At 38.1% G+C, this 27,635-nt stretch overlaps 1 long non-coding RNA gene across 2 annotated transcripts in view; it reads right to left on the bottom strand.

Moving 5' to 3' along the window:
- The window catches only part of LOC134808819 (uncharacterized), a 234,065-nt gene that overhangs the window by 188,832 nt on the left and 17,598 nt on the right, over positions 1-27,635 (bottom strand). For both annotated transcript variants that reach the window (XR_010152635.1, XR_010152636.1), the window contains exon 2: positions 24,515-24,592. This is a non-coding gene — a long non-coding RNA (uncharacterized LOC134808819). The remainder of the gene's footprint in view (positions 1-24,514; positions 24,593-27,635) is intronic.

Genomic DNA, 27,635 nt, shown 5'->3' with positions numbered 1-27,635 from the left:
CTTGCACATTGTTAATGGGAATGCAAAATGATGCAGCTGCTACAGAAAATGGTATGGAAGTTCTTCAAAAAAGCAAACAGAGAACCACCATATAATCCAGCAATCGCACTTCTGGTTATTTATCCAAAAGAATGAGAATCAAGTTCTCCAAGAGATAATAGCATTCCTATGTTCATTGCATTATTGGCCAAAATAACCAAGATGTGGAAACAACCTAGATGTTCACTGATAGATGAAAAGGTAAAGAAAGGGGATCCCCTATTCAATAAATGGTGCTGGAAAAACTGGCTAGCCATATGCAGAAAACTGAAACTGGACCCCTTGCTTACACCTTAAACAGAAAAAACTCAAGGTGGATTAAAGACTTGAATGTAAAACCCAAAACCATAAAAACCCTAGAAGAAAACCTAGGCAATACTATTCAGGACACAGGCATGAGCAAAGACTTCATGACAAAAAAAAAAAAAAAAAAAGCAATTTCCACAAAAGCCTAAATTAATAAATGGGATCTAATTAAACTAAAGATCTTCTGCACAGCAAAATAAACTATCATCAGAGTAAACAGGCAACCTACAGAGTGGGAGAAAATTTTTGCAATCTGCTCATCTGACAAAGATCTAATATCCAGAATGTACCAGGAACTTAAACAAATTTACAAGAAATAAACAAACAACCCCATCAAAAAGTGGACAAAGGATATAAACAGACACTTCTCAAAAGATGACATTCATGTGGCCAACAAACATATAAAAAAAAGCTCAACATCACTGAAATGCAAATCAAAACCACAATGAGATACCATCTCATGCCAGTCAGAATGGCAATTATTAAAAAGTCAAGAAACAATAGATACTGGCAAGTCTGTGGAGAAAAAGAATGCTTTTACACTGTTGGTGGGAATGTAAATTAGTTCAACCATTGTGGAAGACAGTATGGTGATTCCTCAAGGGCCTAGAACCAGAAGTACCATTTGACCCAGCAATCCCATTACAGGGTGTATACCCAAAGGAATATCAATCATTCTTCTTTAAAGGCACATGCACATGTATGCTTATTACAGCACTATTTACAATAGCAAAGACTTGGAACCAACCCAAATGCCCATCAATGATAGACTGGATAAAGAAAATATGGTACATATATACCATGGAATGCCATGCAGCCATAAAAAGGAACGAGATCATGTCCTTTGCAGGGATATGGATGAAGCTGGAAGCCATCATCCTCAGCAAACCAGCACAGGAACAGAAAACCAGACACCGTATATTCTCACTCATAAGTGGGAGTTGAACAATGAGAACACGTGGACACAGGGAGGGGAACATCACACACCGTGGCCTGTTGCAGGGTGGGAGTTGAGGGAAGGAAACTTAGAGGACAGGTCCATAGGTGCGGCAAACCACCATGGTACATGTATTCCTATGTAACAAACCTGACTGTTCTGCACATGTATCCTGGAACTTAAAATAAAATTAAAATAATTAAAAAAAGAAAATATGGTAAAATTGAATACTATTCAGTATGAAAAAAAAAACCGTTTAAAATATGAACTTAAATGAACTTTTAGGACATTATGTATATGAAATAAGCCAGTCACATCAAGACAAATATTGCATAATTCTACTTATATAAGGCATCTAAAATGGTTACATTTATAAAATCAGAGTGGGATAGTTGTTACCAGGGGCCTGAGATAGGGAGAAATGGGAAATTATTAATCAATGGCCTTAAAGTTTCAGTCAAGAAAGATTAATATGATTTGGAGATCTTTTGCACAATATTGGACCTATTTGTAGTAAAAAATATTGTTCACTCAAAAACTTGCTAAGAGTGTAGATCTCATGTTAAGTGTTCTTACCACAATACGATAAAAATAAACTGGTTATATTAAAGATCAAAGAATTATTGACGCTTAGAATATATTTTAAGATTAGAGTTAACAAAGATTTTAAGTACATAAAACTTGAGGTAAATACAATAGAATGAAAGGAGTTTTATGTTTTTCCTTTTCTATGAATTTTTTGTATCAAGAGAGGTATAGATAGCTGCAAATCATAGTGGATCTGGAAATAATAGCCATTGGAGTTGTAAAAATTACTCTAGCTTTAAGACTTGTCAAAACAATTTCATCATTTCAGAAAGGAATTCTAGCACATATGTCAGTGTCAGCTGTGTGACAGTAAAGAATCCAGTTTCAGTGTAAGTGGGTTTAAATGGCTCTTGCTGCCCCCTTAGCTCTCCTTTTCTTAAGAGTGGTTGTTAGAGAATACCAACATATGGTGTATTTGGCAGTAAAACATCATTAGTGAAAAACACCCGCAACTGCAGAAAGTTGGAAGAATTATGACAATTACAAAGAAACTTAGCGCTTGACAATATATGTGGTTTAAAGATGTTATTTTTCTATTCTACAAGGGATATTATGCTGGTACTTCAGCAGCATTCATTTCCCTAGTTATATAGCAATAGCCTTCAATTTTTCTTTAGGAATTGATCCTAAATAAGCATAATACCATCCTGTGGCTGCAGTGATTGTTTCAGGCTTAAATCCATGACACATAAACATATGATCAGATTTGCTGGTACTTCTTGAAAAGTGTCTTTCTGCAGTAGATTTCCAGTTTTGACAATGTAGAATTGAAGTTTCTTTTGCCAGCTTTTTTCACAATACAAGGAGAATAGAGTCAACCTGAAAAGCTGCAAATGGGAGATAGAAACTGGATCTGTGGATGTTATCAGAACCCTCGTATCCAGTCACATCCTCAACCTGGATCTGTCTGCTACCTGAGCTAAAGAAAATTTTTCTTTTTGCTTAAGCTTATTTGGTTGAGTTTGTTGGTGTATTACTCCGTTTTCACACTGCTGATAAAGACATACCAGAGACTGGGTAATTTGTAAGGAAAAAGAGGTTTAATGGACTCACAGTTCCACGTGGCTGGGGAGACTTTATAATCAGGGAAGAAGGTGAAAGGCATGTCTCACATGGCAGCAGACAAGAGAAGAGAGCTTGTGCAGGGAAATTCCCCTTTATAAAACCATCAGATCTCATGAGACTCCCTATCACTAGAACAGCAAGGAAAAGCCCCACCCCCATGATTCAGTTACCTCCCACCAGTCCCTCCCACAACACATGGGAATTGTGAGAGCTACAATTCAAGATGAGATTTGGGTGGGGCACAGCCAAACCATATCAGTTGGTATTGCTATGGGTATAATTATATTTATTTATTTGTCATTATTGACTAAAAGAGTGAAAACTGATGAAGTACTCTCAAGGTAGATTATCTCTAAGAAGAGTATCTTATATTCAATAAAAGAAAATCCAAACTATCAATGAAAATATATTTAAGTTGTCAGTCCAATAAATATTTTGGAACCCTTTTTTTTTATAAAGGGAGTGGGCTTGGAGAGAGTCGTACACAGACCTGGCCCTTCATGAAGGCTTTCTTTATCTGGAAAAGGAAATTGAATAGATAATTGCAATGCTAGGCATTCATGTCAGAGATCGTAGCTTCCATGAGAGCAAATAGGTAACACAATTATGGCTGTTGACATTGAAGACACCCTGGGGAACCAATGTACTAGTTCTGTTTCTGGGTGAAGAAATCAACTCTTGAATTGGGTACTACCTGAGAGCTTGTTGCATCATTTCAGCATACAGGACACTAGCTCCCTGACTCTTCCAATGGTACCATTTTCTTCTGCCAGAGAATCTCACATTCCCAAGGCTGCCCCATTTCCCATGACATGTGCTATTCTTAGTACCCTGTTCAAAGCTACAACCTATAGTCTGATGTTGTGGAGGTTGCTTTCTCATATAATCACAGACAATCTTTTCCCTTGGGACTACACTGCATCCTAGACCTCCTCCTTTTTAATTTTTAGAGATTTTTTTTTCAAGACTCTCTTCTCCATTCCACAGCATTTGATCTATCTCCCCTTTCCGTGGGTATGAGTGTTGCAGCCCTACACAAGGCTGCTAAGGTGCTGAGGCCTATATGGGGAACACTTACAATTTAAAAGTCTTAAAATAAAGGTGATATTTTAAGCAATAAATGATAAATCTAATACTTTAAAAATTAAATTCAGACTGAAAGAGAATCAAAACCAACTGTTTGGAAATATTCCCCATAGTTATGGAATTTTGTTCTTGTAAATGTATGTATTTTCTGTTAAACCCTCATACATGTACATGTTACAAAAAAAGGATAAGAAAAGGGAAACAAATACACAGAGAATATAATTTCTGCTTAAGTATTTCTAAAAGCTCATTGGATTCGAAAACCAATCATTGTTTAATATCATAGGAAACTGGCATTTATTAAGTGAGGCCCACTCTCAATTACATAAATGGAGAACAGATATCATGAGTTTAGGTATCATGTACACACACAGACACACACACACACACACAAACATATCTTGTTGGGCTTATTGTTGATATTAAAGTTAATAAAAGAAACTGTAATTGGAGTCAGATCTTTAAATACTTCTATCATACAAAGCATTTAAAAATAAACATTACAAACACATTTGTTCTCACTAAACATATTATTACTTGAATAAGTGGTGTGATATAATTACTTACACAAATATATTCATTATATTAATAGTGATATCAAAGCATGTATAATGTTAATATATAAAACAATATTTTAAAGACAATTTCATCTTACTATGTATTTTACTGCATTTTGGCATATGGCAAACGCTTTACAGAGTATTTATGTTATGAGATGTAAATGTATACATTTTCTTCACAAATACATATATATGTATTTTTGTTACCATTTTAAAATATCTTGCTCTTCAGTGTGTGATAAAAAGTAAAAGATTGTAATCACTGTGTTGAATTATACACTGCCCGAAGATAAAAGTTCTTTCTACTTAGTTTTATCCCCAGAGTTTAGCAAGAGCCTGGCACAGGAGCCAGTAATAAATATTTGGTAAATGAATGAAAAACTAGATGAAACCATTATTTCTATGTAACCTTGTTTCCAAGAAAATATTACTATTAGAAATCAATGTTGTTTAGATAATATTTTGATGCTTAGCATTTTGTATTATGTTTTTGTTTGTTTTCATGTCTGTATTTCCATCTAGGTGATTATCTTCTGTTACTTTTTAGACATTAAAAATTGTTTGAAAAATGAATAAATGAACAAAAAATAGGTGCTAGTATACTTATACTCACCTTTCCTATAGGACAGACAGAGCATCCTTTTATAATAAGCACCTTTTTTGCCTATTGCAAAATGCCAGAGCTGTGATTTGTCTGTTGCATTTCAGTCACACACAGCTGTTAGAGTTCCTGAATATTTTTAAAACCAGTGATGTGAAGGTTTGGATTTGGAAAGCTTAGCAGTTTTAAGGAATTTCATCACCTTATTTTGTTGAAGGGAAAAGGGAATTTTGATCTAGTAAAAAAAATCTTTTATGATGTATGTTTAATGGTAGTCCTCCAGAATTTCAATCACGGGCGACTGGGAGTAAATGTAACAAATTCTTCTGAAATCCAGGGGACAAACAATGAGGCTGAGGTACTTGAATCCATTTGTTAATGGAGAATACTTGACTAAGATGTATGGCACACTTTTTATTTATTTTCAGTGGCTCAAAGGCAAATGCACAATTCAAGGCTAGTTTTTAATGTGAAACATTAAATTAAAAGCTTCCCTTAGGGACTTTAAATGCATGTCTAAGAGAATAGTAACTCTTAGATCTTTTATGATGATTTTGCTTGCTTTTAAATCGTTTCAGATGGGTTGGAGTTTTTGGATGGCATTTTCTCATCATCAAACCACTTGGACAGATATTAGTAACAGGGATTGTGTTAATAGATTTAACACAAAGTCACAAATTCCTTGCTATGAGAAATTAACAATATAAATCATTTTAACATAATGTATCTACTTTAGGATTTTTTATATCGGTTGAAGCAAGGAATAGATTATTCAATATACTTCCCAAGGGATTTCATATTTAACATCTGCATGCTGTAGGTGGTAGGGGATATTTAGTTTCTCTTCTCTAGTATGGAAGAAATATTTTCCCCTGTAGACATTTCTATCCTCTTGTTCCACTTGTTTTTCCTCTCTGTGGACATAGGGAGTCACTCTGTTGGTAGGTACAGTCACCGGTTCACCTTTCTGTATTTGGTGGAGAAAATCAATCTCAAATCCCCAAGGCAAGGAATTTGGTTGACAGTTATACTATTCCCTCTACCACACCCCTAGCCCTGACAACAGGGAGACAGAGACTCTGGGTTTTTTTTTTCTTTACATTTCAAACATTTCAAAGTTCCTATTAAGTGTGTGTGTGTGTGTGTATGTGTGTGTGTTGGAGTGTTTTGGCGATAAAAGTTGAATAAATATTGAAATGCCCAGTGCTGACTCTACTTATAAGCTGTCTTGTACTCCAGCCTTTATTGAAAATCAAACTAATATGTAGTGATCCATTTTAATGTATTTGTTATCTAACCTAATGGTGTCTATTTCAAGAGGAACACAAGAGAATGTCATTTATTGGCTACATCATACATCAAACCCCATCTGGTCTTCTTAACGTTACCCACACAAATTCTGTTCTACAGCTAAATCAAATTACTTGCACTGTCCAGGTATTCCAAACTCACAAAAACTTGTTATTTTGCATAGATTGGCATCACACTCTCCTTTTTGTTGACTGGAAAATGACTATTTGTCTTCTGGGACTTTAAACATGTTTGCTCTAGGACAGATCTAGTGACCCAGTTTTTTCTTGAAGCAGGATGTCATACAACCCTGAACCCTAATTCCTGTAAGAAAAGGTTCTATAAACTACTTCCAAAAGGCCAAATTTGACTCACTTCATGTTTTTGTAAATAAAGTTGTATTGGAACATAACCATGACTGTTCACATACGCATTATGTATGCCAACATTCACAGCACAATCGCAGAGTTGAATAGTTGTAACGGATATCATGTGGTGCACAAAGTCTATAATATTTACTATCTAGCCATTTATAGAAAATGTTTTGTAAACCCAACTCAAGTCTACGATTGCCTGATATCAAATCCCAGGTATTCCCTTTATACAGAGTCATTGTTTTCTAATTTGTTGCAAGCTCTGGGTAAACAATAATTTTTATAATTTTTACACCTGCCACCATTGAAATTGAATCACACACACACACACACACACACACACACACACACACACACACAGTTTCTGGGAGGGTAGCCATAAGAATAAATCTGTAGGAAGAAACAGTTTTGTCAATATAGTCAAGGGGTCATAAGCCTGGTGATAGAATAAAAATAAGGGCCAAAATTTAAGGAAATAGCAGAATTGAAAGAATAAGAATAAACACTAATACTGGGCTATTAGCATAATGAGATCTGGTATATCAGTATGATGAGATTGGGTTCAGCTGTTAATTCCAAGAGTAGATTTAAGAGTGTATTTACACATATTATGGGAGAGGATTGGTAGTTTACAGGAACAATGGGAGACAATAGAATCTCACCATTAATTTGTTTATTCCTTATAGACATATTCCTGATGTTTTATGCTGCCTGCTAAAGATTCATTAGATATCTTAAGGGACTAGGCCTACTAGCCTCCAACAACAATAAATAGGTCTAATAGTTGTTGACACTCCTTCTCTTTGTTAAACCTCTTTTCGTAACATTGTTGAAGAAGGATTAAAAGTGGAGTGCATCCAGTTGTCTCAGGGAAAGGCTATTGTGAGTCTCTCTGAGGGAAGGAGCTCAATGAAGCTTTATATTTCCAATAAAGTTATCTGTATCCTTCCTGCCAGAAGAAACCCCGACATACAGGCAGTATACCAGTGCTGCAAGTTTTCTTCAGGCACGGAAGTACAAGGGGGTGGATGAGCATTCTTTTGGAATAAATTCAACATTATGGTTCCTACAAACTTGACCATAAGTAAGAAACATAGAAAGCAGTTGATGCTGTAAAATTGAGGAAGAATTTGCTGAGCAATGGCTGTAGATACTGCTTATGCAACTGGCATCTGCTCGAAAAATTGGATGAAGATAAAAGCTACAGAAAATTGCAGAGTCTGAAGTTTATGATGGTGAGGAATCGAATGCATTGCCAACATCAGAGTACCATTCCCAGGAGATTAAAAAGATCTGGAAAAGCTTCACCCCTTTGAAATCACAAATGGCTAAGACAATGATGAAAATATAAAGATGGTCAAGCTGTGTTTTCTTACCTTTAGAAAGTGTGGTGTAGACCATTCTAATATCAAAACAAATTTAATAATTTATGCCAGATGGAGCTGTCACCCAGAATACAATTTCAAGCATTTACCCACAGATTGTGAGCCCTAGAACAAATGATTTAATATCTCTAATCCTCAATGTTCTTACCATTAAAATAAACATAAGCCTAGGATTACCATGAAGGTTAGATGAGATAATGCCTAATAAGCAGGTGACAGGTAATTAGTTTTAGCAAATATTTGTTTCTTTCTTCATCTTATTATTTAGAGCTGAAATATCTTTTTGGAATCTTGAGCTGATTGATCAAATAATATACACACTCTACCAATTAGTAATTACTACTCTTTATAACAGGCTATAAGATTTTAAGTGCACTGCACCATTGTATAAGGCCCTTAGATAACTTCTCGATATTTGAAGAGATAATCTTGTAGAATTTTCTGATGTAGAATATTATCTATATTGTGCTTGAATTTAATTGACAGGCAGACTAAATATATCAGTCCTTTTTGGTCACATTCATTTTATATTGGAAATTGAACACAATTTCATGAATTCAGAAGTTATCCATGAATTTAGCCCTTTGGAATTTTTTTTTTTCAACTTGGAAGCTTATATATTTTTTCTTTAAAACAAAGATTATAAAAGTAATTTGTGTGATTTGAAGTTACTAATTCCACTCAAATAAACTGATTAGAGAGTCCTGTTGACATTTTAATTATCTTTTTAAAAAATTCATTTTTTTATGCAGCCAAAAAACACATGAAAAAATGCTCACCATCATTGGCCATCAGAGAAATGCAAATCAAAACCACTATGAGATACCATCTCACACCAGTTAGAATAGCGATCATTAAAAAGTCAGGAAACAACAGGTGCTGGAGAGGATGTGGAGAAATAGGAACACTTTTACACTGTTGGTGGGACTGTAAATTAGTTCAACCATTGTGGAAGTCAGTGTGGCGATTCCTCAGGGATCTAGAACTAGAAATACCATTGGACCCAGCCATCCCATTACTGGGTATATACCCAAAGGACTATAAATCATGCTGCTATAAAGACACATGCACACGTATGTTTATTGTGGCACTATTCACAATAGCAAAGACTTGGAACCAATCTAAATGTCCAACAATGATAGACTGGATTAAGAAAATGTGGCACATATACACCATGGAATACTATGCAGCCATAAAAAATGATGAGTTCATGTCCTTTGTAGGGACATGGATGAAATTGGAAATCATCATTCTCAGTAAACTATCGCAAGAACAAAAAACCAAACACCGCATGTTCTCACTCATAGGTGGGAATTGAACAATGAGAACACAGGGACACAGGAAGGGGAACATCATACTCTGGGGACTGTTGTGGGGTGGGGGGAGCGGGGAGGGATAGCTTTAGGAGATATACCTAATGCTAAATGACGAGTTAATGGGTGCAGCACAGCAGCATGGCACATGTATACATATGTAACTAACTTGCACATTGTGCACATGTACCCTAAAACTTAAAGTATAATAATAATAAAATAAAATAAAAAACAAACAAACAAACAAAAAAAGAAATATACATACACACACACACACACACACAAAATTCAATTTTAAGGTTTTCTAAAGTTAGATTTGTTTGTAACCTCTTCAATTCCCCACCAATCTTCTGGATGAGGAGACTGAAGCCTGAGATTTGAAATGGATTCACATTGAATAATGCTGCAGCTAAGAATGCCACAGGTCTTCTCAGTACTAGGTAAATGATGTTTTCCATTCAAGCATGCTACCATTTCCTTTGCTTCCCTGCAAACTTTGGCAAACATTATTATTTTATTATTTTTATCATTATTTTTATTATTATTACTTGAATGCACAGATGATTTCAAGGCAAAAGTAGTTTCTGTACCAGTTGTTCCGTTGGAAGCCTCCAAGTGGCTATCACCTTGCTCTTATGGGAATATATATATATGTATTTTTAAGTACAGTTGTATGTTATCCTGTGTGTGTATTATCTCATGCAACTCTATCCCTTACAAGAAGTTGTATTTGTAGGGTGGCAAAGCACCCCCAGGAACGTTTGTTTATAGTCTAGAGAAGAATTTGACAGCTGCAAATTGCATTTAGAAGAGTTAATGGCAATATCCCACTAATATTTTTGTCACTTATAAACAAGTTTGGAATGCTGGTCCAAGTGTATCTCAATTTAAAGAATTTCAATAATTAGAAAATAAGTTACTTAAACGAATTAGCAATTATAATGAAGAGAAAACACCCACTGTAGTATGAATTTTAATTATTTATAAAGCAGAAATTCAGTTTACTAACTCATTTACATAAAATTTTAGTTCAACAAGAGAGTTCAGAGTATTTTTAGTTGTTTTAGCTTTTAATCTATCTCATAGGAAAAACAGGACGTACAATATAATCTCCATGGAAAAGGAATTTATGATTCAAATAAACTGATTAATTTATCTAAAAGATGCAGTGAAGTGTGTGTGTGTCTATGTGGGTTTGTGTGTGTCTGTGTGTGTGTGTGTGTGTGTGTGTGTGTGTGTGTGTGTGTGTGTGTGAAGAGGAAATGTCAGAGATCAATCTAATCTCTTCCCTAGGTTAAGTGTCCTTTCCCATTTCCTATTCTTTCTGATCTCTTTGGCACTGGGGTACAGTGCAGAGAAGGTAGGAAACTTTATTTATCACACCACAGACATAGTCAACAACACAAGCAGCAGTTTCATTACCCCTTTTACATATAATTCAAAAAGAAATTTGTTGTCAAAGTTTAAATTAAGCATAATTGATTCTGCTGGAAGAACTTTTGTGTCAAAACAGAGAAAAGATGTAATAGCAGAAGTTTGGACATTAATCCTCCAACTACAGAGACATTTTCAATGAAAGAAGAATTAAAGCAGAATTAGGATTGTTTTTGAGTTGAAACTTGTAAGAAAACTTAAGATGTGAAAAATTGCTTGCATGGAAGTAGAAAATCCAAACATTGCTTAGGGAGTAGAAAACCGTACTGATAAAATGGCTCTTTAGCAGAACTGACAGGTCTGAAAAGTGTGACTGCAGGAATGACAAATTGTTTGTAACTTGACACAGGAAACTGGGAACCAGAGTAGTATTTTGGCAAAAAAGCACCCAGAAGATTAGTCATCCCTAGAAGAGCACCCTCTCAAGTAGGCAATGTGAGAAACACACGTGGTCTCTGAATCAGACAGATCAAGGTTTTTCTCATCCTTTTGATGGAGGAAGGATGGTCTGTACAGGAGCTGATGGATGTCTTTGATAAGAAGACAGACCAAAAAAAGAAAATTCTTTGGTCAAGTCTAGCAATGTGAAGGTCTTCTAGTTTAGGAAAGGATGGATTACTACAAAGAACATGTGATGACTTGTGCTGAGTTCTTCTCTTCCTTTCTTTTCTCAGCCTTTCTATTACCTTCACTTCCTTTTTATTTTTTTAATCTCTGTTTTTTTTTCTCTTTTCTCTACATATTCATGGAACACTCACTGTAATATAGGTGTTATTCTAGACAGTAGGGACACAGAGATTAACAAAGTATGATTTCACTGTACTTAAGGTGTTCTTCTCTAGTAGTGAAATATATTGTAGCACAGTCTCTTGAACACCCGTGTTTCCTGGGAGTCACCTCTCTAAGCACCACGTCAGCAGAACATACCAACCTTCTCCCACTTCTTCTTTAGGTAGCTAAATCCAATGGCTTTATCACATTTTATCTATAAAGCTTCATCATCCATGGCAGTCTTCATCTTCACGTAGGTTATTGGCTCAAGGATGGCAATTTCAGAAGGGGTACCATAGAGAACGTTGTCAGGGTCCTTACAGAAAGACCACATGGCTCCACTGGGGCATGTTTCATAGCTTTAGACATCGCACTAAACTTTACTTAAGTAATGGGGAGGGTGAGTCAAAGCATTTTTTCACTAGCCAAGGGCAAAAAACAATTCCTGGAAATCCTGAGAATCAGAGCTTAAGAGAGCAAACAATATCTGTTAGATTACTAAATACAAACTATTCATTTTAGAGTGTAAAGACTCTGGGACTAGATATGAAGGGGACCCCATATTAGGATCACTATGATCATTAATAGTGAAGCCAAGGCTTTTATTTCCCCCCAAGAGGTGGATTAGAGGCATTGTTAGCCTGTCTTTTCTACTTGGAAAGATAAAATAGTGTGTAGAGATTCGCATTGTGAACTTTTAACCAAAAAGCAACACAGGACCTCAAAGGAAAAACTGAAAGAAAACACAGACACTTTGAAAGAAGTGGTGGGCAGCAGCCTATACCATGAGCGAGGCGGAAAGCTGTGTCTCGAGAGCATAAAAGGGGGAGAGACTGTCTCCATCATGTACAGTCCCACTAGGGAGCTGGGTAATCAAGGCCACATAACAGCACCTTGCCCCTGCACTGCGCTGGTGCTGACTTAATCAGCCGTGGTAAGTATATGAGAAGAAGTAGAATAGGGGCACGCTTTACATGCACTCCCAGACCCCAGCAGGGAGGGAAGCCATTCCTGATACTAACTCACAGTGAAATGGGAAGTTCCCTCATCCCTGTCACAGGGTGCGCAATGGAAGTGTGGCTAGCTTCTTCAGTGACCCGTTACTCAAACCTCTTGCGGAGCATACAGAAGGGCAGGCTGTGGGGCTCTGACCCCACAGCTGTGTCTAGGGGTGAATGTTTACAGCTGAAGCCCCAGTGGGGGTGTTACAGGGTGCTCTTTTAGTTTAGCCATCCGCGGGGACTTGTGTTAGCTCAATTAAACCTCTGCCTTATCACAAGGACAGAGAGCTTTCTGTATCCCCAGGTTCTTGCCTTGGTGTACCGGAAGGACCAGATCACACATGGGCTTGGAGGATGAGTACAAGGTTTTATCGAGTGGAAGTAGCTCTCAGCAGATGGGGGAGCCAGAAGGGAGATGGTTTTCCCCTGGAGTGTGGCGGCTCAACAGCCTGGGCTCTCCTCCAACTGCCCCAGCCAAACTCCACGTCATTCTGCCAGTCCACTGCCTGCCAGTGTGCTGGCATCTGTCAGTATGCTCTTCCATCGGCGTGCTCCCTCAACGTCCAGCCACTAAGGTCTTGAGGTTTTTATAGGCACAGGATGGGGACGTGGCAGGCCAAGGTGGTCTTGGGAAATGCAACATTTTGGCCCGAAGGCAGGGGTGCCTGTCCTCACCTAGGTCCATGGCCACAGGCCCGGGATGGAACCCTGACCAGGGACCACTCCCTTCCCTTCCCAGAACTTCCCTTCCCCCTTTCCGTCTCAATAGGAGAACTCCTGGAAGTCTGCCGGCTAACTTAGGTGGTGGTCACAAACTGAGAGAAGCTCCCAACTGAGATTTATGATATAAACTTGAGTGGTGACTAACCCCTTGTCCAAAACTAAGGGATGAGCAAAAAGTGTGCTGTAGCCGCGCAGGAGCTGGGTGCCCCTGCTTTGCTAGTAAATCAGGAGGGGTGTGGCCTGAAAGCTGGCAGTTTTTGTCTCAGTGGAGAAGCCTTGTGGCCTTGAGCAGTTTTGCATTCTGAGCACAGGCTGCCTGGAACCCAGCTAGTTGTTGCTAGTAGAATACCTCAGGTGTGAGACCTGCCTTATTAAATACGTGGGAGCTGAGTGGGGCAGCTGCTTGGTACCCTCTCTTTCCCAGTGCAGAGAATTTTGTGCTGTGCTTCTCCTTGGAATATTACCCCAGCAGCCAAGGAACTGCCCTCTGATCCCCACTGAAACCGCTGCTTGCATCCATACATGGGGAGCCAGGACACACCTTGCCTGACCCAGCCCCCACCCAACTTTGCCCCTCCACCTGTCCTAGTAATGTTATACAATAGAGAGAGATGCTTGAAAGCTCCAAAGCCCCACCTCTTGCCTAAGACACCAGAGTACCTCCCCTAAGTAACATAAGGCAAGCACAAATCCCACTGCTACCACTCCAGCTGGCACCCTTTTGCAAGAATCACCTCCTGGCTGAAGGCCAATCACCACAGCCCATTGCAGCATTGCAGGCATGATAACACAGAGCTTAGGTTGAAGAAAATTTCTGTGCAACCTCAGTTACTACAATTGCCTATATCACCCTGGCTAACCAGGAAGTCTTGAGCCTGTCTATGTGCCCAGTATATTACGACTACAGCTGGCACTTGAGAAAGCCAATACGCTAAGGCTATATAAAACCAATAAAATCTTTCAGAGTCTACACCACTCACCTGCCACCCCCCAGCAAAGCTGATGCTGGTACTCACTGCTGGGGGACTACAGGACATGTCAGCTCGGTCCAGCTCCACCCAATATTGACTCTTCTGCAGCTAAGAGTGGAGCCCAAGCCACAGCACATCCTGCAGACCTATTCACAGCCTGAGGCATTAGAGAGCTTCTCTAGTTGGCTGGCAAGAGACAAAGATGACCAATTCTCCTTAGAAAGAAAAATCAAAATTAATGGTGTATAATCATAGCCCAAATGGAATGTTACCAGAAGAGTGCTAGAGTCTATCGGAGAGTTCACTGGAAGCAGTTACAGTACGTACACATATGCACAAAAGAAAGTAACATGAAGCTGGCAGAGATCAAACTCTGAGAGATGTAGTATTCCATGGAAAGGGTGGGTGGGAGTGCTCTCAGACTCTCTAGCCCCTGTGGCAGACTGCTGGTTTCCAAGCTCAAGGAGGGTTTCTTGCATGCACAAGCACAAATGCTGGAGTAGGCTATGATTTGGGGCCTCCTTGAGGGCATTACCTGGCTCACACAAGGTTCTTGTCTTTCCCCCCAGAACTGAGCTGTAGTAGCAGACACTATACTGGGTGTGCACTCATTGTGAAACTTTGTTCTGCTCAGGGTCCTTCAACTCTTGTATCTTCACATCACTGGATTCCTTGCAGACATTCTCCAGCACCAATCTGGAGTATGGCAGCCCCATAGGGCAGCTATACACAGAAGGGCAGCAGGATTCACAGTAGTCCGGACCTCAGGGACTGCTACTCATAGGGGAAGTTGGAGTGCAATACATCAAGGGAGAACCCTATGGGATGAAAGAAACCACACTTAAGGCCTTGAGTCCCAGAACATTCTGCTTAAGGGAAGTTTCTTTCAGCAGAGGCACAGGTGCAGTGCTGGACTCAGTGGAGAAAGACTGTAGTTCTATCCCAACAGTCAGGCAGCCCTTGCGGTTGTGAAGGGTCTTGAAAAGGGGGAATTCTTCTTTCCATCACCCATCACTGCAGATACAGCTGGGGCTTCTCCCCCAGAAGCTTGGCATGAGAGCATCTGTAGATGACCTTTCTGGAAAACTTCAGGGTGACTGCATTCCTGCAGGAGCAATGCCTTCCAGGTTCAGGCTTGACTGAATGGTAGAGTCACAGTCCATCTCAAAATGGAACATCACTATTCCTGAAGATGAACATGGTTGCCTATTTGATCTGAATAGCTATAACACTGGGTCAGGAGTGTGACAGGGAGGTAGATCTCTTCCTCTTGGCCTGGAAGGGGAGCTGAGGTGGCTCCCTTCCCTTCTCCCTGAAAGACCTCAGTGCACTTCAATGAGAGCTTTGTCAGCTTCTGCTGTCAAAGCTGGGACTTCTTCCCATCACTGGGATATTGTATTTACCCTGCTATAGTCACAGTCTATTTTTACCTGTGGACACCTCCTAAAGGCCTGAAGCCTGAACTGTTCAATCCAATGAATAAAATACTGGGGAAAAGAAATTTTAAAAGTGCACACTACTGGGGAACAATATAAGCTTCATGAGACCTCTGCCATTCTGGCCCCACAGGAGACAGTGAACCTATTCAAACACCCAGAACATTGCTACTACAACCAGTATCTGAGAAAGCAACTGCACAAAGATTCTCTATAACCAAGGAACTCACATAGAGTATTTGCCACTGAATGCACTCAGAGTCAAAGATAGGAGATAAATTATAAAAATTAGTGTCACATCATCAAAAGGAAAAATAATTTTAAAAAACCCCAGTGTAGTCAAAAATAAATTAAAAAAAAACTTTCCAAATGAGAAGGCACCAGAAAAATAATTCTAGCAATATGAAAAAATGGGATTATATAACTCCCCCTAAAAAAATTACATTAACTCTCCAGCAATGGATATGAACCAAAATGAAATCTTTAAAATACGAGATAAAGAAATGAAAAGAATAATTATTAGGTTATTCAATGAGATACAAGAGAAAGTTGAAAACCAGCATAAAGAAATTAACAAAACAATTCATAATATAAAAGAAAACGTTTCTAAAGAGATATATATTTTAATGAAAAATCAATCAGAAGTTCTGGAAGTAAAAGACATATTTAGGAAACTACAAAATACAGTGGAAAGTTTCAACATTAGACTAGACCAAGTAGAAGAAAGAATTTCAGAGCTTGCAGATAAGTCTTTTGTATTTACCTTGATCAGACAAAAATAAAGAAAAAAGGAAATAAAAGAAATGAATAAAGTCTCTAAGAAATATGGGATCATGTAAGATATCCAAACCTAAGAATCATAGGTGTGCCTGACGGAGAAGAAAAAGCGAAAAGTTTGGAAAATCTGTTTCCAGAAATAATTCAGGAAAACTTCCTTGGCCATGCTAGAGGTTTAGACATCTAAAAACAAGAAGCTCAAATAACTACTAGGAGATTAATCATAAAAAGAACATCACCAAGGTGTATAGTCATCAGGCTATCTAAAGTTAACATTGAAGAAAGAATTTCAATTGCAATGAGACAAAAATATCAGGTAACATATAAAGGAAAACTTATGAGACTAACAGCAGACTTCTCAGCAGGAACTTTACAAGCCAGAAGTGTTTGGGGTCCTGTATTTAGTCTCCTTAAACAGAATAACTATCAGTAAAGGAGTTTGTATGCAGCAAAACTAAGTTTCATAAATGAAGGAAAAATAAAGTCTTTCCTAGACAAGCAAAAGCTGAGGGAATGTGTCACCACTGGACTAGCCCTACAAGAAATGTTAAAAGAAGTTCTAAATGTTGAAACATAAGGTCACTACACACCAGTATAGAAACTCTTCAAATCATAAAACAGTAAAACAATGAAGAAAAAAAAGCAAGTAGGCAACAATCAACACTATGACTAGAACGGTACCTCATATCTCAATATTAATGTCAAATGTAAATAGTTTCAATGCCACATTAAAAACAAATTGGCAGGGTGGATAAAAAAGGTCACAAACTGTATATCTACTGTCTTCAAGAGACCCACCTAACATATAAAGATTCTTATAGGTTTAAGGGAAAGTACTGGAAAAAGACATTCCACACAAATGGAAACCACAAGTGAGCAGAAGTAGCTATTCTTATATCAGATAAAACAGACTTTAAAACAATAGTTGTAAAAAAAGACAAAAAGGTTACTACATAATAATAAAAGTATCAATTCAACAAAACATAACAATCCTGAATATGTATGCACCTAACTGTGCAGCTCCCAAAGTCATAAAAAAATTATAACTAGATAAATAGTAGTACTGATTTCTTTTCTCTTAAGAAAATAATAAACAGCAATAAAATAATACATAAGCAACACAGTAATAGTGTGGGACTTTAACACTCCACCGTCAGCATGAGACAGATGACTGAGGCAGAAAGTCAACAAAGAAACACCGTATTTAAACTGAATTCAATAACAAACGGACCTAACAGATATTTACAGAACATTTTACCTAAAAACTGCACAATATACATTCTCTTCATCAGCGCATGGAACATCTTCCAAGACAGACCATATGATAGGCCACAGGAAAAGTTTCAATAATGTTTAAAAATCCAAAGTATATCAAGTATCTTCTTTCACCACAGTGGAATAAATGTAGAAATCAATTCCAAAAATTACACTCAAACTCATACAAAAACACGGAAATTAAACAGGCTGCTTATGAATGATTTTGGGCTTAGCAATGAAATCAAGACGAAAATGTTAAAAAAATTTTTGAAATTACTGATAACATTGAAAGAAATATGAAAACTTCTGCGATGCAGCCAAATTAGTGCTAGGAGGAAAGTTTATAGCACTAAATACCAGCATTAAAAAGTCAGAAAGATCACAAATTGACAACCTAACAGCACACCTCAAGGAACTAGAGAAACAAGAACAACCAAGCCCAAAGTTAGCAGAAGGAAAGAAATAACAAAGATAAGAGCAGAACTAATCAAAATTGAAACAATATAAAAGATTAATAAAATGAAAAGTTGGTGTTTTGAAAAAATAAACAAAATAGATAGATCACTAGCTGTATTAACCAAGAAGAGAGAAGATTCACGTAAGTCCAATTAAAAAAGAAAATGGAGACATTACAACTGATACCAGAGAAATACAAAAGATGATTTGAGACTACTATGAGCTCCTCTATGCACATAACCTAGAAAATCTAGAGGAAATGAAAAAAATCCTGGAAACCTACAACTTCTCTTGCTTGACTCAGAAAGAAATAGAAATCCTGAACAGACTAATAACCAGCAATGTGAGTGAATCAATAATATAAAATCTGCAAAAAAATCCCAAGATCAGACTGATTCATAACTAAATTCTACCAGACATTCAAAGAATTTGTACCAATCCTACTGAAACTATTGTAAAAGATCAAGAAGAAGGGGAATCCTCCTCCAACTCATTCTACAAAGCTAGTATCACTCTGGTACCAAAGCCAGGAAAATATGTAACAAGGAAAGAAAACTATAGATTAATAGTCCCAATGGACATACATGCAAATATTTTAAACAAAATACTAGCAAACAGAATCCAACAGCATATAAAAAAAATTCACCATGATCAAGTGAGTTTCATCCCAGGAATGGAGGTTTGGCTCAACATACACCAGCCAATAAATGTGATTCATCACATAAACAGTATTAAAAACAAGAAACATAAGATTATCTCAATCGATGCAGATAAAACACTCAATGAAATTCAGCATCTCTTTATGATAAAAATGTTCAACAAACTATGCACAGAAAGAACATACCTCAGAATAATAAAAGCCATATATGATAAACCAACGGACATCACACTGAACGGGGAAAATCTGAAAGCATTTTCCCTAAGAACTGAAAAAAGACAAGGATGACCACTTTCACCACTTCTGTCCTAGCCAGAGCCATCAGCAAGAGAAAAAAAAAAGAAAAAGAACAGAAAATGACCATACTGACCAAAGCAATCTACAGATTCAAGGATATTTCTATCAAAATATCAATGTAATTTTTTATAAAATGAGAAAAAAAATCCTAAAATTCATATGGAACCAAAAAAGAGCCCGAATAGCCAAAACTGGAAAATCCAAATTGGAAAATAGAAACTGAAACTATGTCTGTCGGTGATATGATTGTATACCCAGAAAACCTTACAGCCTACTCCAAAAGACTACTAGATTTGATAAATGAATTCAGCAAAGCCTCGGTTTACAAAATAAATGTGCACAGCTCAGTGGCACTGGTACAGACCAACAATGACCAATCTGAGAATCAAATCAAGAACTCAATTCCTTTTACATAACTTACAAAAAATAAATTCATATGAGGATTCTTAACCAAGGAGGCAAAAGATCTCTATAAGGAGAACTAGAAAACACTAAAGAAAGAAATGATAGATGACACAAATGGAAATACATCTCATATTCATGGATTGGAAAAACCAATATCATGAAAATGACCGTAATGACCAAAGCAATCTACAGATTCAAGGCTATTTCTATCAAAATATCCATGTAAGTTTTTATAAAATTAGAAAGAAAATCCTAAAATTCATACGGAACCAAAAAAGAGCCCTAATAGCCAAAGCGATCCTAATCAAAAAGAACAAATCTGGAGGCATCACATTACCTGACTTCAAATTATGCTACAAGGCTGCAGTAACCAAAAAAGCATGACACTTTTATAAAACAAAATATAGAGACCAATGGTTCAGAATAGAGAACCCAGCAATGAAGCCAAATACCTACAAACACCTGATCTTTGACAAAGCACACCAAAACATAAACTGGGGAAAAGATACCATTTTCAATAAATGGTCCTGGAAAAAATGGATAGCTGCATGAAGAATGAAACTGAATCCCTGTTTCTCACCATATACGAAATTGAACTCAAGATGGATTAAAGACTTAAATGTAAGTCCTGAAACCATACAAATTCTAGAAGAAAATCTACGAAAAAAGCTCTTCTGGACATTGGCCTAAGCAAAGCATTTGTAACTAGGACCTTGAAATCAAATCCAACAAAAACAAAAATAAATAAATGGGACTTAATTATACTAAAAATCTTCTGCACAGCAAAATAAATAATCAAGAGAGTAAAATGATAATCCACAGAATAAGAAAAATATTTGCAAACTGTGGGTCTGAAAAAGAACTAATACCCAGAATCTACAAGGAACACAAACAAATCAGTAAGAAATAAACAAATAATCCCAATAAAAGGGGCAAATAAGATGAATAAACATTTCTCAAAAGAAAATATACAAATGGCCAACATGAAAAACGCTCAACATCACTAATCAATGAAATGCAAATTAAAAGCACAATGAGATACCACTTTACTTCAATCAGAATGGACATTATTAAAAAGTCAAAAACAACATATGTTGACATGGATGTGGTGAAAAGGGAACACTTATACACTACTTGTGGGAGTGTAAATTAATATAACCTCTACAGAAAATGGTATGGAGATTTCTCAAAGAGCTAAAAGTAGATCTATCATTCGATCTAGCAATCCCAGCAATGGGCATTTACCCAAAAGGAAATAAGTCATTATATCAAAATGACACCTGCACCCATATTTTAATTGCAGCACAATTCATAATTGGAAAGATATGAAATCAACCTAAGTGCCTATCAAGTGAAGAGTGGATAAAGAAAATGTGGTATATATAGACCACGGAATACTACTCCACCATAAAAAGAATGAAATGATTTCTTCTGTAGCAACATGGATGGGACTGAGGCATTATCCTAAGTGAAGAAATTCACGAATGATAAACCAAATACTACATGGCCTCAGGAACGGTAAACCAAATACTGCATGGCCTCACCTATGAATGGGAGCTAAGCTATGGGTATGCAGAGGCATACAGAGTAGTATAATGGACATTGAAGACTTAGAAGGGGGGAGAGTGGCAGAAGGGTGAGGCTTAAAAACTACCTATTAGGTACCATACATACCATTCAGGTGACAGATACACCCAAATCCCAGACTTCTCCACAATACAATTTATCCATGTAACCAAAACCCACATATATCCCAAAAGTTATTGCAATAAAAACAAATTAAAATGAAAAAATAAATAGCATTCTTTAAAATAAGCCAAGGCATAGATATTGGTATTCCAGTATTAATCCAATGCTGTTTGACGTATTTAAGAAAATAAGAGATAAAAAGCTCTTTTAAACTCGGAGGAGAGAGAGGAAAGATAATTCTCAGCAGTTATGCACGGGTTAAGTTTATGAATGACCTAGAACAGAATACGGTATTGACTTGAGAGAAATATTTCCGTCACTCTAAACACCGTGCTTTGATTTTTCCACAATCATTTCACAATAATGTTTTTGAAGTCTGTTTCTGCATAAAGGAAAATTGAGACCATACATCGGAAAGAAGTAGAATGATTTTCCATGTTTTTACAATTCAGTTTCTTAAGTCACCAAGAAGATGAATCCTCTTTAGCTCTATGTGATTTGAGACAGTTCAAGAGTTGTAGTTGTCAACAGCCAGGTCATCCCATTTCTTTAGTTAACAAGGTGACTACTCTTATAACATGGATACTCAGAACAACTAACATCTCTCTGACCATCGGATTGGAACTGATGACATCAAGTGATAAATAAAGTAATTCTCAGAATAAAGTGTGGGTTAAATCACCCAAACCCATCAATTTCTCTGTTACCTAAAATTTTCAAAAAATTATGGCAGCATGGATTTTTTTTTTTGGCTAAAATATCCACATAATTGCCTCAATTCTTCACATCACGAGTGTGAAATATTACCTTGTAATTCTTACATTAACTTGTCTTCTTGGTGAACTAACATTCGAATACTTTGTCAAATGTAAGGTAGACAGTGTGGCATTCACAGGTTAAATTAAAATGCAATTAAAAAAAGTAATGGTTCTCACTCTGACAGGAGTAGTGTAATAGAGATGGTACCATACCCGAGAGCATTAATTTTTAAAGGGAATTTAAAAAAGAAAGACTCCTACTTCTCTAGCAATTCTACTGCATTAGTCTTTACCACATTGCTAAACATTGCTTTAGCTTTCCACTTTAATAGTGGCAAACTCTGAGGTCTGACATGAAATAGGCTATTTCATCTGAGATGGTTTAAGCTGGTCTAAGGAGTGACAGGAGAATACAGCAAGCAGTCAGTGCTAATGACAGCATACCATTTTTATAGACTAAAGGTCAAGCAATGAATTTCAATTATAGAGTGTCAAGATGTCCAAATGCTGGTACCTGATAACAAGTCAGTAGCTCACCATTTCTGTAAGCCTCCTGTAGAATTTCATAAAGCTCTTAGCCCTCAGTACAGCCTTTTTAAACACTTTTTTCCTTTGCCAGAAGCCAAGAGATGTAATCTTTTCTAAGCAACTCCATCTATAGCACCCTTCAGCCAGCGTGTTGCAATAGCTAAATGAAGCATGCCTTTCTAACATATGGGCTTCCCCTGTGGTTCATCTCCCAATGTGTTTGGGAGTGACATAGAGGGGAGGCATAGATTTTCATCTGCACCATTTAAATGGAGTTTTCAAAAAAAGTATTATTAGCTCAGCAATAGCAAAGTCTCCACGATGACCCGATAAGACCATTTTCCACTCAAATATTTGAACAGGTTGGAATAAAAAAGTAATTGCAAGGGACCACACTACTCATTTCAAATAGAACATGTGAAGATTTATGTTAAAAAAGCAATAAATATCACTGATTCTATTAAGTTCACTTCCTGTATTGCTTGGGGGAATGCTTAGGAGAGCCAAAATGAGAACAATCAATGTATTCCATCTTTTTATGTTGAAATAAATGATAAATGGGTTGAGTTTTCCATCCAATTATTTAATATTTTTTTAAACTATAATATGCCCCAAAGACAACTTCTGATTTTCCTCTTCAAAGTTGCTTTACCTGCAGTATTTCTCAACTCAGCTGTTGGAAGTTCCTTTTAGATACTAAGGCCAATAAAATTGGATTTCTTCTTGATTCACCATTCTTCTCTCATGTCCCCCAAACTACTCAGTAGGAAATCTTATTGACTCTGGCTTCAAAAAGTAACTAGACCCAAATAATTTACCCCACTCTTACTGTCACCATCATAGTTCCAAGCACCAGGATGAGCTGCATGGGTTTGCGCAACTAGCCAACACCCAGCCTCCTCTGCTTCTATTCTTGTCCCATCCTATCCCTGAATCTTTTCTCAAAATAGAAAACTGGATGATTATTTGAATATTTAAATAAAATCATGTTGTCCCTTTGTTCAGAATCTTACAACAGCTTCTCATTTCACTCACAATAAAAGCCAAATTCTACCAGACCTTACATAATTTGGCCCCTTTGTTACCCTCTGGTCTCATCTTCTAGCCTTAATCTCACACCCACTTTGCCCCAGCCACTAATGCTTTGGCTGCTCCTCAGAAACACTGCATGGATTACTCCTGTCCACTAGATATCCTCATCATTTTTCAAACATTTTACCTCCTTCAAGTATTGCCCCAAATTAAAATGTCACCTTCTTCATGAGGTAATATTTTAAAAGCCTATTAAAAATGGCTGACAATCTCTACCTTCACTTACATCACGACCAAAGCCTGCATTACCTTTCTATTTTTCCACACAGTGTTTATCATGTCCTAATATATAGCTTTCTTATTTTTGTGTTTATGTCTACACTTGCTGTTTTCCTTTGTTAGAATGCAAGCACCTCAAGGACAGGAATTACTGTGTTTTTTTCAATGATGTATCCTAGGCACTTAGAACAATGTCTCTTCTAAGATAGTACTCAAATATTTGTTCAATAGATGAAGTGGGCAAGATTCTTTATCTCTATACATTTAACCATCCAGAAACTGGTTTACCCCTTAACAGAGTTAAGTTGAATAAAGTATTTTGAAAACATCAATCTGATTACATTCAGATAATGAGGATACCACCATAATCAACCATAATCATTCATTCTTATGGAATATGTGAAAAAGGAGTACTAACTGGGGCACATTTTCTGAAGTGGGCTTTGTCTTGAGCTAGCAACATAGACATGAACCACTTTTTCCCCAGCTGGATCCTACCTTCAACCTCCATAAAAAGGAGATATCTGGGGGGCAGGGCCAAGGTGGCTGACTAGAAGCAGCTGTATTCTGAGGCTCCTGTTGAAGAAAAAACAAACAAACAAACAAACAAAAAAACACATAATAAGCATGTGAATCCTTCACCGACAACCAAGGTATCCAGGTTCTCTCATTAAAATTGACTAGAAGGCTGGCCTGACTCCGGGAGAGAAGGAAGAACAGTGTGGTGCCACAGCCCACCTGACAGCCACACGGGGAAGGGAAACCTCCCCTCTCCAGCCAGAGAGGCAGTGAGTGAGCGTGCTACCCAGCTGGGGACACTGCTTTTTCCAAGGAACTATGCAACCCATGGATTGGAAGATCCTACTCATGAACCCAAGCCACTGGGGCCTAGCACCCCAACCCTGGAATATACAGATTCTTACAGCCTCTCAGCTGCAATCTGCTTAAGCCTGCCAAACTCCTGCGGGGAGAGGCAACCAGCACCAGCTGTGGCTGCCTGCTGTCTAAGCTGTTTGAGCTTCTTGGGGGAGGGGCAGCAGCCAGCACTGCCACTGGCAACTGCCAACATGCTAAACTCCCTGGGTGGGGGAAGGGTGGCACTCATTTCGATAGCTCCAGGCTATGCTTTTCCCTTGCTGGAGCCAAGGAGGCTGGACAGCTTAGTCCCAAGGCTTGTCCCCACAGCCCATCATACTGGCTGTGGCAGACTGCTGCCAGAGTGCCTTTTCAGGCCTAAACCTGACCCATCCTTCCTCACTCGGTGGGCCTTCCCTGCAGGATCTCCAGTAACTCTAGCCAGAGGCTCAGGGACAGAATTCGGATCTCCCTGGGTCTGAGACCCTAGGGGGAGGGGTGGCCACAGTCTCTGTGGGCCAGCAGACTTACCCTCTCCTCCTGGAAGTTCTGAGAAATCCAGGGAGCCCAGACAAGTGGGTTTCCCCTTAGTGAAGCACACTATCTCCACCAAGGGACAAAGTGCTTCCTTTGTCCACCAAGGGACGAAGTACTCCCTGTGCCACCCAACTGGGTGAGACTCTCCAACAGGGGTTGTCAGACACCCTATACAGGAGCGATCCTACCGGCATCAGTTTGGTGCCTCTTGAGGACAGAGGCTCCAGAAGAAGGAGCAGGCACCCATTTTTGCTATCTTCTAGCCTCCTTGAGTGATATCTCCAGGCACGGGAGCAAATCAGATGAATAGGGCCTGAAATGAACCCCCAGCAAACTGCAGCAGCTCTACAGAAGAGGGAGCTTACTATTGAAAGAAACAAACAAACAAGCAGAAAGTGACAAGAATATCAACAACAACAAAAAAGGCCCCCACAAAAACTCGATCCAAGTGTCAGCAGCCTCAAAGACCAAAACTAGACGAACTCATGAAGATGAGAGAGAATAAACAAAAAATGTGGAAAACCCAAAAGGCCAGAGTGCCTCTTCTCCTTTAAATGACTGCAACATCTCTCCATCTAGGGCACGCAAGTGGACGGAGGAACAGATGGACAAATTGGCAGAAGTAGGCTTCAGAAGATGGATAATAAAAAACAACCCTGAGCTAAAGATGCATGTTCTAACCCAATGCAAAGAAGCTAAGAACCTTGATAAAAGGTTACAGGGATTGCTAACTAGAATAACTAGTTTAGAGAGAAACATAAATGACCTGAAGGAGCTGAATAACACGGCACAAGAACTTCGTGAAGCATACACGAGTATCAACAGCCAAATTGACCAAGCGCAAGAAAGGATATCAGAGTTTGAAGACCACCTTACTGAAATAAGACACGCAGACAAGAATAGAGAAAAAAGAATGAAAAGGAATGAACAAAGCCTCCAAGACATATGGGACTTTATAAAAAGACCAAACCTATGATTGATGGGAATACCAGAAGGAGACAGGGAGAACGGAAACAAGCTGGAAAACACACTTTAGAATATTATCCAGGAGAACTTCCCCAACCTAGCAAACACACCAACATGCAAATTCAGGAAATACAGAAAACACCGTTAAGAAACTCCATGAGCACTCTGGGAGGCTGAGGCGGGCGGATCATGAGATCAGGAGATCGAGACCATCCTGGCTAACACGGTGAAACCCCATCTCTACTAAAAACACAAAAAATTAGCCGGGCTTGGTGGTGCGCACCTGTAGTCCCAGCTACTCAGGAGGCTGAGGCAGGAGAATGGTGTGAACCCGGGAGGTGGAGTTTGCAGTGAGCCAAGACCATGCCACTGCACTCCAGCCTGGGTGACAGAGCAAGACTCCGTCTCAAAAAAAAAAAAAAAAAAGATACTCCATGAGAAGATCAACCCCAAGACACATAATCATCAGATTCTCCAAGGTCAAAGTGAAGGAAAAACTGTTAAGGGCAGCCGGAGAGAAAGCCCAGGTCACTTACAAAGGAACCCTATTAGACTAATAGCTGATGTCTCAGCAGAAACTCTATAAGCCAGTAAAGACTGGGGGCCAATATTCAACATTCTTAATGAAAAGAATTTTCAACCTGGAATTTCATATCCAGCCAAACTAAGCTTCATAAGCGAAGGAGAAACAAAATTTTTTCCAGATAACAAATGCTGAGGGATTTCGTTACCACCAGGCCTGCCCTGCAAGAGCTCATGAAAGAAGAACTAAATATGAAAAGGAAAAACTGGTACAAGCCACTGCAAAAACACACCAAAATATAAAGACTATGAAGAAACTGCATCAACTAGTGTGCAAAATAACCAAGTAGTGTCATGATGGCAGGATCAAATTCACACATAACAATACTAACCTTAAAAGTAAATGGGCTAAATGTCCCAATTAAAAGACACAGATTGGCAAATTGGATAAAGAGTCAAGAACCATTGGTATGCCATATTCAGGACACCCATCTTACACACAAAGAAACACACAGGCTCAAACTAAAGGGATGGAGGAAAATTTACCAAGCAAATGGAAAGCAAAACAAAACAAAACAAACAAACAAACAAAAAAAACAGGAGTTGCAATCCCAGTCTCTGACAAAACAGACTTTAAACCAACAAAGATAAAAAACAAACAAACAAACGAACAAAAACAAAGAAGGGCACTACATAATGTAATGGTAAAGGGAACAATTCAACAAGAAGAGCTAACTAT

The sequence above is a fragment of the Pan troglodytes genome, chromosome 18 (genome assembly GCF_028858775.2).
Source record: "Pan troglodytes isolate AG18354 chromosome 18, NHGRI_mPanTro3-v2.0_pri, whole genome shotgun sequence".
NCBI lineage: Eukaryota > Metazoa > Chordata > Mammalia > Primates > Hominidae > Pan > Pan troglodytes.
Note: the sequence above shows the minus strand (reverse complement) of the source record. Positions and strands in the feature narration are given on the sequence as shown.